The sequence below is a fragment of the Schistocerca gregaria genome, chromosome 1, assembly GCF_023897955.1.
Source record: "Schistocerca gregaria isolate iqSchGreg1 chromosome 1, iqSchGreg1.2, whole genome shotgun sequence".
In the NCBI taxonomy this organism is placed as follows: Eukaryota; Metazoa; Arthropoda; class Insecta; order Orthoptera; family Acrididae; genus Schistocerca; species Schistocerca gregaria.
In genome coordinates, this window is record NC_064920.1 from 236,952,434 (window position 1) to 236,963,994 (window position 11,561).

Here is an 11,561-nt window from a genome sequence, read left to right on the forward strand (position 1 = left end):
GGTGTAAGGAGCTACCGATGACGTGTTTCCTAAGTGTAAGCATCATTTCAATATTGGAGAGGAGAGTCATGTGCCATTGGGAAGACCAGTGGTTGGAGGCGGTAAAAAACACAATGCGGTTTATCAAATCGATCGTGGAGGCGTGGCGAATATCATTTCAGGGACAACAATGAATTCAGTGATGCTTCTCAGATTAATAATAGCATACCGTCCATTGACAACCTCATCGGAATGATCCACCACTAAATGCAGTTTGTGGAATACCACTTTCGACACTACGTCTTTCACGTACGTGTGGTTAGCAAAAGACAAACCTCTGGCTGGCTGGCGACTTGTCCGCCATAATAGCTTACAATGGCAACACAGTAACAAGTATTTTTAAAATTTTGTGAATTGTTGGACCACCAGCTTAAAATGTTTGAATGCACAAAACAGTGATTTCTAAATGAATGGCTCAACCCCCTTGCTCAGCCATCTCCATATATGGGCGATCAAAAATTTTCCGTTCGAAGGCCGTTACCGTAAGTACGTCGGAAAGACGTAAATGCCACACCAAACCCTTGCCTACATGTAGGTGGTTCTATACCCGCATTGGAGTGGCGATACTCTGCGTATGTGCTGCAGCAAGGCCCTCAAACGGAAACTTTTCGATTTCCCCTTAAATAATAAACAGGCTTCTTCTTCTTCTACTAACATACCCGTGCGAGTGGAGACATTATAAACTATACACCTTGGAAGTTACGAAGGTGAATATTTTACGTTCCGTAGTTTAAAAGACCATGAGGACGTTTTTCTAACGATTTTGGGAAGTTACAATGCCCCAAGACAGTTCATAAACTAATTTTATCAGTGACGAATCACATATTTGGTTTGACATATCCAAATATTCTGAAGAAACCTAATAAACGTTTCTGTGGAATCGATGGAGTGATTTCGTTCGTGAGGGGAGATATCTGATCTTGTCAGTTCAAAAATGGCTCTGAGCGCTATGGGACTTAACTCCTGAGGTCATCAGTCCCCTAGAACTTAGAACTACTTAACCTTAACTAACCTAAGGACATCACACACATCCATGCCCGAGTCAAAATTCGAACCTGCGACCGTAGCGGTCTCGCGGTCCCAGACCGTAGCGCCTAGAACCACTAGGCCACCGCGGCCGGCGATCTTGTCAGTGTATGTTCATATTCCCTAGGGGTGCATATGACTAAGCTGTGTCTTCTACCGATTGAACCGTTGAAAGATTGACGTCGGCTGATCCCGGCGGAGGTTCGAGTCCTCCCTCGGGCATGGGTGTGTGTGTTTGTCCCTAGGATAATTTACGTTAAGCACTGTGTAAGCTTAGGGACTGATGACCTTAGCAGTTAAGTCCCACAAGATTTAACACACATTTGAACATTTTTTGAAGATTGTCGTATTTGAAAATTGTAAGTGAATAATGTTAGAGTCTATTAAAGGCGAAAAAATGTAATCAGAGATTTTTTCGTTATTTATAGTATTTAATATAATTTGTGCCTTTTTTTAGCAAGTTGTGTGACTCTGTCAATGAGGCCTGCCACGACTTCCTCTGCTGCACAAACCAGTTTATTTCAGATTAGATGATTTCCAATCCTTGTGTTCGCCTACAGTTGAAGTACAGTGATGCTGTGAAGTGTACTCCCTTCCTTAATTAATAAATATTCCATTTAAACTATAGTCTTCAGTACCTTATAATTGCACTATGATTTTTGAAATGCGCTTCTGTATTTCTAGAATTTAGACAAGATCAGACCCCAAACGTTGTGTACTCGCACATATCCATTCTCATTATCCGCATCCATAAGCTAGTAGTAATCTATAGAAGGACATATCAATAGTACACGCTGATGTTCCACTAATCGTCAACAAGTTGTGGTTTAGATGGATTTTTTATATTCACACTATATCCATACCAATTTCTCCTAATATACACAATAATGCTGACTCTAGAATATGGTATGATGTCTCTTGAGTGCATGGATATCCCACTAATAAAGTACTGATACATCACATCTTCCTTCCTTCAGGCAAGTAGAATGCATATTAAGAAACCGAGTACCTTCAAGTGCCAGTTCCGGTAACATTTGCTGTTTAATGGTGTATATTAAATTAATATGACACTGGGACGTAGACAGCACTCAGATATTTTGATCTGCAGTGCACACCAATACAGAATCTAGTTGCTTCTAGATTAGTGGTGTGCACATTTCGCAAAACACTTGTTATAGCATCATATGAAGCTCTTTAACAAAAAATCTCAACAGTACTACTCTTCTGGAGGATGAAATGACATTTTTAACCCCACAGAAGGCTGCATACGTTGACGTAGCAGTGGTATTGTATGTAAATACCCTGCTTAGACACTAAAGAAATTGATGATTCTGCAGCACAGGTCAAGAAGTGTTAAGATCGCAGTGTAATCATAGCTATCATATTAAGAACAGAAGCAAGTGTGACTGACGTAGAAAAAAGAAAAGAACACATTTTAACGATAATGCTTTATTGTTCACAATGTGTATTAACAAAATATAAAAAGTACATCATAAATTAGTAATATCTCTTACAACATCGTTGCCTTAATAAAAAATTCTCTTCTTGTAGCCAAGGCAGATCTCTCACACAGACTAACGCACTGGACTCGCATTCGGAAGGATGACAGTTCAACCCCGCGTCTGGCCGTCCTCGTTTAGGTTTGTCGTAATTTCCCTAACCTGCTTAAGGCAAATGCCCGGATGATTCCTTTGAAAAGCTACGACCACTTTCCTTCTCTATCCTTCCCTAATCCGTGCTTGTACTCCATCTCTAACAACCTCGTTCTCAACGGGATGAAAAACACTAATCTCTTCCTCTCTTCTGACACACAGCACAAGAGGAAAGGGCAGGTCCATATTTAACGCAAGCTGGAATATGTTTTTGCTGGGATAGAACGGTACTCCCTCGTCTTCCTGGAAACGGATTTTACACAGCTGAGCACTGTCAGAAACTCTTACAGTCACATAGTGTTCTGTTCTGTTTTCGGAAGATTTGATGGAGATTTAACATAGCTGCAACCTTTCCAGTAACTTTTGGATCTCTGGTCTGGCAAATATTATCCACAAAATTCGTACTCCTTGCAAGAAGGACAAACAAGCACTTGGAAAACTACATAGTATGTTCAAGCCATGGGCTATTCGTTTGACCCCAGTATTTCAACTCTCTGCCAGAATGGAAACAAACGATTTCATCTCTGTTATCATTATAAAAGAATCAAGCTCGATTTAGTTTCTCAGGACATTGCTTAATAGTTAAAGATTAATCTTTGTGAGATGCCATCTTTGAATTGTATAAGTGAGCTAACCTAATATCCTACTCACCACATGTTGAACTGCTAAGCGATGCTGATTCTGGAAATGAATGTGGATGTATCCATTCTGCATAGGTTCCAACTATCGTGCAAGACAAACAGATTGATCCTCCGATGTACCGCCACAGCACCCTCAGACATCCACCATGTTACAGAGCGACCCACTTTCAGAGCTCCCTTTATATGTAGCCTAAATTAAAGATTCACCGTGCTGACACTCCAGCTCATGTGATCATGACATAAGTTGTGAATTTCTAAATGTTATCAATAGCATTCCTCGAAAAGAATATCACTTTCCTCCCGGAGTTCCCATTTGAGTTACCTGATGAATGTAATCCGATTGGAGGAAAAATATTACTCACCATGCAAAGAGGTTCCCTCCATCAGTTTAATTAATTAGTCAATTTTGTATCAATGACGTGCCAGCAAACATGCAGAAGCGAGCGCGAGAGTGCCACCGATATGATTCACATGCTGGAGTGATAATGAGGCATTTGTTTGTTGGTACAAGATCTTTTAACGAAATTTCGATCTCCCACCTACGCAGGCAGAAATTGCCGTTCTAATAAAATCACATATATTCACGAATTTATGAACTGATATGTAATATTAAACTGACGCTTACATCGCCTTTGTATTACTATTTGACCACGTTAAGAGAATTCGTAGGTGAAGAGACGTTTGACAACCTTAAGAGAGTGCGAAAGTGAGGAGTCATTCTGTGACAGAAGAAGAGCATACTCTTCGCACTCCATCATGATCCGAAAATGAGTTTAGTATTCTAGTCCTGTGGTGCAGATATTAAGTTAGTAAGAGCAGATGTTTTTACCGGATGAGAGAATGCTTCTAAGAAATACAGCCCATGGTAGTCTTTTACAGGATTTTACACTAAGAACGATACATTCGAGATTTGAAAGTGCGTGTATACTCTGATTTCTTGTGTCTCCGAAAATAACGCGTCTAAAGCGGATGAATTTTGCGTGAGAAATTTGAGGTGTATGGATAACATCAAACCATCTCGGAGAGGGTAAAGAGGATTTTTTTCCTTAATTGGGAATTCTGTGTCAGGGCGGAATTGCAGTTAGCACTCTACGTCCTGATTGTCTCACATTGTGGCCTGTCTGCATGTAATGGCAGGTGCAGTCATGATAAGTCAGCCGACCAGAAGCTGTGGCTTAGCTACTTGCGACTGGCGGGTACAAAGAAAGATTCTGGCGCGTCGGCTCTTCAGGAACACAATACACTCAGTAGATGACGCTGGGCTAGGTTGGAGGTGACTTACCTTCTTTTTTGTCTTCATATATAGTGTTCATCTAAGAGAATGAGCAGTACTCTCATAAAAAATACCGTAATACGTATTTTACGTATTTCTGTTAGCTAGCATGCAACTTCATATTCATAGATTGGTATAACTATGTTTCATTTTCCAATGCCATTGCTGCTTGGCTTTTCTATATAGGGGCTGGGATTTATAGCAGTACTTGGATAGTGAGTTGCTCTCCCAATATTTCAGAATATTGTTACTCATCCTCATCTCTCTCTCCCAGCAGCTACTTATTAGTAGACTAGCAGTACCCATCCTACCAACATAGGGTTATTGTCTAGACTGGCTGAAGCAAAGCTCTAGTGCTAGACTAATAATGAAAATGTCGTCTCTTTATTCAGCAGTTACTGACGAGGGTGGGTGGAGCTACTGTCTTGCACTGGATCAAGGACAACTACCATCTCCAATTCTCATGCCACACAGCCAGAGGAAAAAAGTTATAATTTTCCCGCCGATTTCTGAACATTTCTTTTCCTGCCAATAGGAGGTGGAGAGCTAGACTGCACCAGTATTCTGTGTTGACCATCGTGGATTGTGATGTGATAGTTAGATTGTGTCAGTATTGCAAAGACGATAAAATAAAGAGATTGCTGTATCTCCTTCTACACCAGGTATATGCAAATTCAATTTTTAGAAATGAAGGATATATTTTTATTGTTATTATTAATTATTATAATCAGTTGCTATTATTATTATTCTGTCCTTTGCAATGCAGTGTAATTAGCATGTAAGTTCCCTGCCAAAATTGGAATTTATCACAAAAATTTGCATTTTCTACAACTTCTGATTTTCTCACCCGTATGGTTAGGGAAGTGAGGGCTGGGGTTTTTGCAGAGGGGAGGGATAATTAATTGATTAATAATAATTAATATTAATTGCCCCAATGGAAAGACATAATCAATACCCTCAGTGCTCGATGACAATGAAGTAAATATTCCTGAATTCGAATTAAGACCAATTGTCAACATGGGTGTCTTAGAAAACGGTATCCTAGGTGTATCAGAGCAGCTTAAATTACTTAGTAAAGGCAAGGCCTCTGGTCCAGATTACTTTCAGAGTATGCTGCTGCAATAGCTCCATATTTAGCAATCAAATGCAACTGCTCACTTGTCAAAAGATCTGCACTCAAGGGTGAAATTGCATAAATCACAGCAATACGCAAAAAAGGAAATAGAAGAGTTTACTGAATTACAGACTGTTATCATTGACGTCGATTTGCAGTAGGATTTTGGAACATACTCTGTGTTCGAACATCATGAGTTACTCGGAGGAAACGATTTATTGAGAAACAGCCAACATTCGTTGTTGTGAAACATGACTATCTATTGATTCTCACGAAGTAACATGTGCTATCGACAGGAGATATAAAACTGATTCCATATTTTTAGATTTCCAGAAGACTTTTGACACCATGCTCCACAAGCAGCATCTAATAAAATTGCTTGTCTATGGAATACCGTCTCAGTTGTGCGACTGGATTCGTGATTTCCTGTCAGAAGGGTCACAGTTCGTAGTAGATGATAGAAACTCATCGAGTAAAACAAAAGTGATCTGGCGTTCCACAAGAAAGGGTTATAGGCCCTCTGCTGTCGCTGATCTGTATGATCGATTTAGATTGTTTGCAAATGATGCCATCATTTGCGGTCTTGTAAAGTCATCAGTATGATCAAAAACGATTTAGACAAGACATCTGTGTGGTGTGGTAAGTGTCAACTGACTCCAAATAAGTGTAAAGTCTTCCACAGGGGTACTAAAAGGAATTTTCTAAACTGGATTCAGAATAAGAGACAGAAATCTAAAAGCCATAACCTCAACTATAAACTGTACTTAGCGATTACAATTACGAATAACTTAATTTGTAACGATCACATATATAACACTGTCAAGAAAGCAAAGACTGCGATTTATTGGCAGAACACTTAGAAAATGGATTAGGTCCGCTAAAGAAACTCTTAAACCACATTTGTCCGCCTCTTCTGGAGTATTGATGTGCGGTGTGAGATCCGCACCTAGTAGAACTGACGGAGGACATCGAAAAAGTTCAAACAAGGGGAGCTCATTTGTACTACGATACGTGAACTGGGGGGACAAAGACTTTTCGTTGTAGCAGGATTTTCATCTACTTTCTCCTCAGAGTATGAAAATATTTTGTTGGCGCCCGCACTAATAGGGAAGAATGATATTCGTAATAGAATAAGAGGAATCAGAAGTCGCACGGAAAGATTTAACTGTTTGTTTTCCTGCACCCTGTTCGATAGCGCAACGGTAGAGAAATGGCTTGAAGGTGGCTCGATAAACCCTCTGCCAGGTACTTAATTGTGAATTGCAGAATAATCACGTAGATATAGATAAATGTAAATGCTATGCGATTCATCATTCCACAGCTATTTTCAGTGTCAAGCACCGACGGTTTCTTGCAACAAAATGAGTGACTTGACTCTATTAGCCACACTACCTATAGATCTGACGTAACCAGTAATTTAAAGATATAAAATGTGCTTATAGAGCAAGAACAGTAGGCGTATGTGTGCTGCAGCGCGAGATGAAAAATCGCATGTGCTTCTCATTGTCCTTCAATCATACCCTGTTGAGCTTACATTTTCCGTCAAAGAACTTGCAGACTCTGCTCCTCATCGGAATGAGGCAATTATCAAGACTAGAGGCGATATTACACAGTATCATATTAATGAATTCTGGAGAGTGATTAAATGTTATCCATTGTACTTATGTTTACTATTACTGTCGAGGATAGTATTAGAGTGTACGTATTTTTAGAGCTGGTGGCATTTACATAGGCATCTCTGGCCATAATATGCAAGTACCAGCATCGTACCTTGCACACGGTATATTATATTACCTGGTGCCCCTGTCACCCACCATTGGTTTTTCCAACTCCGTTTCGTATTCAAGGACTGTACAAAAGGCAAAGGACTAATTTTATGTTTCTGCATCTGGCTGACTCTCTCCAATTTCATCATGCAGTGTGCGTAATTTAAGTTTGTAGAAGCAAGAGCGTATTCGTAGAATCCCCTGTCGCTTCAGATTCCCAGAAGGCTAAAGAAGTCGTTCATATGACTCTCTGCATCTCTCTGTACGGGTTTCCTGTTGCAACTCAATAAGTTCCAGCTAGTGCATTCTAGCACATCAGACGTAGGACAAATAGAGCCACTCGACTATGAAAGAGAAGCAACACTTCGGTGAATATTACAAAACTACGTTGTTGAGCACCTCTCTTGTACAAAAGTTCAAATTCCCCGAAGCTACCTAGTTATTTTCAGAGCGACACTGACCTCGACAGTCTGTGATTCATAGTGTTATGTTGTCTTATATCTCTTTCAGTTACCACAGAAAAGTACCTCACCGGTACATCGACTTTAATTCGTTGTTCTTCGAATTAAACGATTATTTATATAGTATATATTCGTCTACCTGTGCTTGTCTTATTGCACTCACTTACAAGCTAGGCTTCCCATCGCAAGGCAGTCATATTTAGTAGTAAGATAGCTCAACGGATGGTCTGCCAAAAACTGAACACAGGTCAAGCGTGAAAACAGGATGAAGGTGTACTGAACTGTGAAAATGAAGCAAAATCGAAACAATGGACGGTCCAAGCTAAAGACGAGCAACGTCGAGCAATTTTGAATAGCCATAGCGTTGTGGTCATGTGGTCACGGTGTTAAGTTGCAAAGGGGAAGATACATGATCAAAACTTCCTCGTGTCCTGTATAACGTTTTTTTTTTTCACAAAATTATGAACTATGCGTCCGGTCATTGACGAGTCTGTTCGCGGTATTGAAACTTGTGTCTGAGTCGTGGTGGTCCGTCCGTTTGCAACAGCAAGGTGCAAGGAAAGGACCTCTATACTTACATACGTCCTATTTATTCCACACATTTTCCACATGTTATGACTCTCCCGTTCCATTCAGGAAGTTCTGACTCTTGAACATGTTTGTTCTGATATGTTTTACGCCCATTTATTTGTTGTTTTCATTTCTGTGAGAGGTCTATGCGGCATCTCGCCTGCTCTCACTATTTATCAAATTTACTTGCGACGGTAATAGTTTTTACCACTGACTCACATTCTGTAACGAATGTATTCTATGAATATTGCCAAGACTACAGAAGGAGAACAGACACTTCAATGACCGAATGGAAAGTTCATAATCTTCCGCGTTGCAGTTCAGCGCAGCAACCACGCAACCGCGACGCCGTGATCCTTGCAGTTTTCTCGATGTTGCACATCTTGAGCATGGAGCGTCCACTGTTTCCTTCATAGTCCAGTACACCTCCTTTCTGTTTCTTTGACCGGCTATCCATTCGGCCATTTTACCACTGAATCTGAAGTGTGGGGAGGGGGAAGGGGGGGGGGGTGATGGGGAGTTTTCCTTGTTAGAACGATTTTACTAAACTCAATGTAACAAAACTAATCGACGTAGTGGTGATTATATTGCGGCAAACAGTTAGGGCGATTTCTGGTGAGATAGAGATCTGAGTTCGGATCAGGGTGCAACAGAAATTTTCATTTGTCGCTACTTGTTTATTGCCTTTGTTTAGGCTTAGAGCCTCCTTTCAGTTTCCACGTAGACAGTAATTTTGTAAAAATCATTCTGAATGATGTAGGAAACTAAATGCGACAAAGTGGCCATAACGTCAGCAAACAATATCAGAGAAAAAATTCTAATATATTGTGGACAGACTTGTTCCTAAAGCAGTTACGTGAAGCCTGCACAATGTTATATACCTCTACCAGAGAGGAAGCTCTATCATCGCACCGAGGTTTCTCTCAAAGGGCAGTGGCATAAATGTGGCACACTATACTGGCCTTCTCTGTGAAGAAACAGACAAATCTGTGTACTACATTACTTAACTAGGGATGGACGAAGAATCGTAACTGCTAATATAAGAAAGCATATGAAATTTAGTAGAGGGTGTGTCCCACTGGAAAGAGTCTAATTCCTTCCATGGCCAAGCTCAGGCGGTTAGACCACTGTTTGTTTCGTTTAATTAACTGTCAAGATTTAGACATTTTAAAGTAAGCAAAAGAAACAAGGTTTCTCATATTCGATACCAAGATTTTCTCAACGTAGTATACTTCATTATCTGTAGCACCTAAATGTCAAGGAAAACTATCCTGCTGTTATCCATTTCCAGCTTGTACTCTGCGCATAGAGCAAAGTTCATACCAACCTCTTCGGCAACGAGACGCCAATTCTGAAATTCGCTTTCCAAGCAAATTGCAAAACAAAAATTGAGTGCATGCATTAATTCTTTTTTCTCCAAGTGGAGTCAAAGCCTTCTGATTCTCTTATGACCCTTGAGGCTGACGTTGCATTGTACTCTGTCATAAAATGTACCACCGTTTGCCGCATAACGTTCTGTACAGAGTGGGCAAGCCTTCAACTGCTGTATTCTGTGATGAGCCATGGACGTCCAATCCATTGTCGCTTACTAGTTGTTTCACTATCCTTCGACCACTTTTCATATACGCTCACGACAACAGCTTCCGGACAATGGACAACCTTCACCGATTACGAGATGCTCGTTCCAAGTTGTTGGGCCACAACAGTCTACCCTCTGTCAAAGTCTCTTATGTCAGTAGACTTATGCATTTGCGGCCCATAGAATCTTTAAGATGATTTCCCATTCGTCTCTGCTCCACTTAGGTCCTTCCCTTGTCGCGTGGCATGCCTGCAACATCATCAGGCAGACATTGGGCAGAGGTCGTAATCTGAGCTCATCAGTGTAGTACCTTCATCATCATCATCATCATCATCAACATCATCCATATCACATCCCCTCCTAAACCAACAGATCGGTTTCAACCAAATGTAGTACACATACTAGTTATGTCCGGAAAGAAGTATTTTTGGGATAACTACTACCTAGCTTCCATAGCAGTGTGTATGGAGGTGAAAAAGGGTTGGTAATGCCTGACTTCTAGGCTACAGTTCACGGCTCGCATGTTGTGAATCCTTTTTAAAGGGTATATGTGCAGATGGGCACAGCTGAGCAGAGAGAGAGAGGAAGGAAGAGATGAAGAGGATGAGATGGATACATGCAGCATAGAACAGGTGATGAAGAGACAGAGAGAGTGGTGAAGATGATGAGCAGATAAATGTGTCTTGGATTAAATGGACGGAGAGAGAGCGAAGGAGGAGAAGGGGGAGGACGAGATGGATGGAGAGAGTGTGCAGGAGATGAATAGTAAGGTGGGGTAGGGAGAGTTACAAGGAGATAGAGTGTTGTATATCATGAGAATGCTTGTAAAAGGGAGTTTGCATCCCATGGGAGAGAAAGAGACTGGTCACTAACCAAAACCGCTTTTTTGTGATAAAACTGTGTTGAAAGACGATTACATTCTATTGAAAGTGTGAACGTTAATGGTTCAAATGGCTCTGAGCACTATGGTACTTAACTTCTGAGATCATCAGTCACCTAGAACTTAGAACTACGTAAAACTAACTAACCTAAGGACATCAAACACATCCATGCCCGAGGCAGGATTCGAACCTGCAACTGTAGCGGTCACGCGGTTCCAGACTGTAGCGACTAGAACCGCTCGGCCACCCCGGCCAGCGTGAACGTTAATAACCAGTGCTGCTAGAAGTCGCAGAATAAGCTAACATAACAAATTACTTCTCTTTCAGGTTTCAGAGGAGACAGATGAACTACAGATACTTGGGAAGAATCTTGTACTGCCAACCGGAATGGAAGATATGTTGGAGTTTCATTTCACTGGTCACTAACTATAAAGTGCAAGTAATGGTACGAATCACGTAAACTAAGTGGGCAGATGCATATTGATACCCCTGGGAGAACTCGCAACTTACATGGTGAAATTCATCCTTGAAAGCATATTAATAATAATAATAATAATAA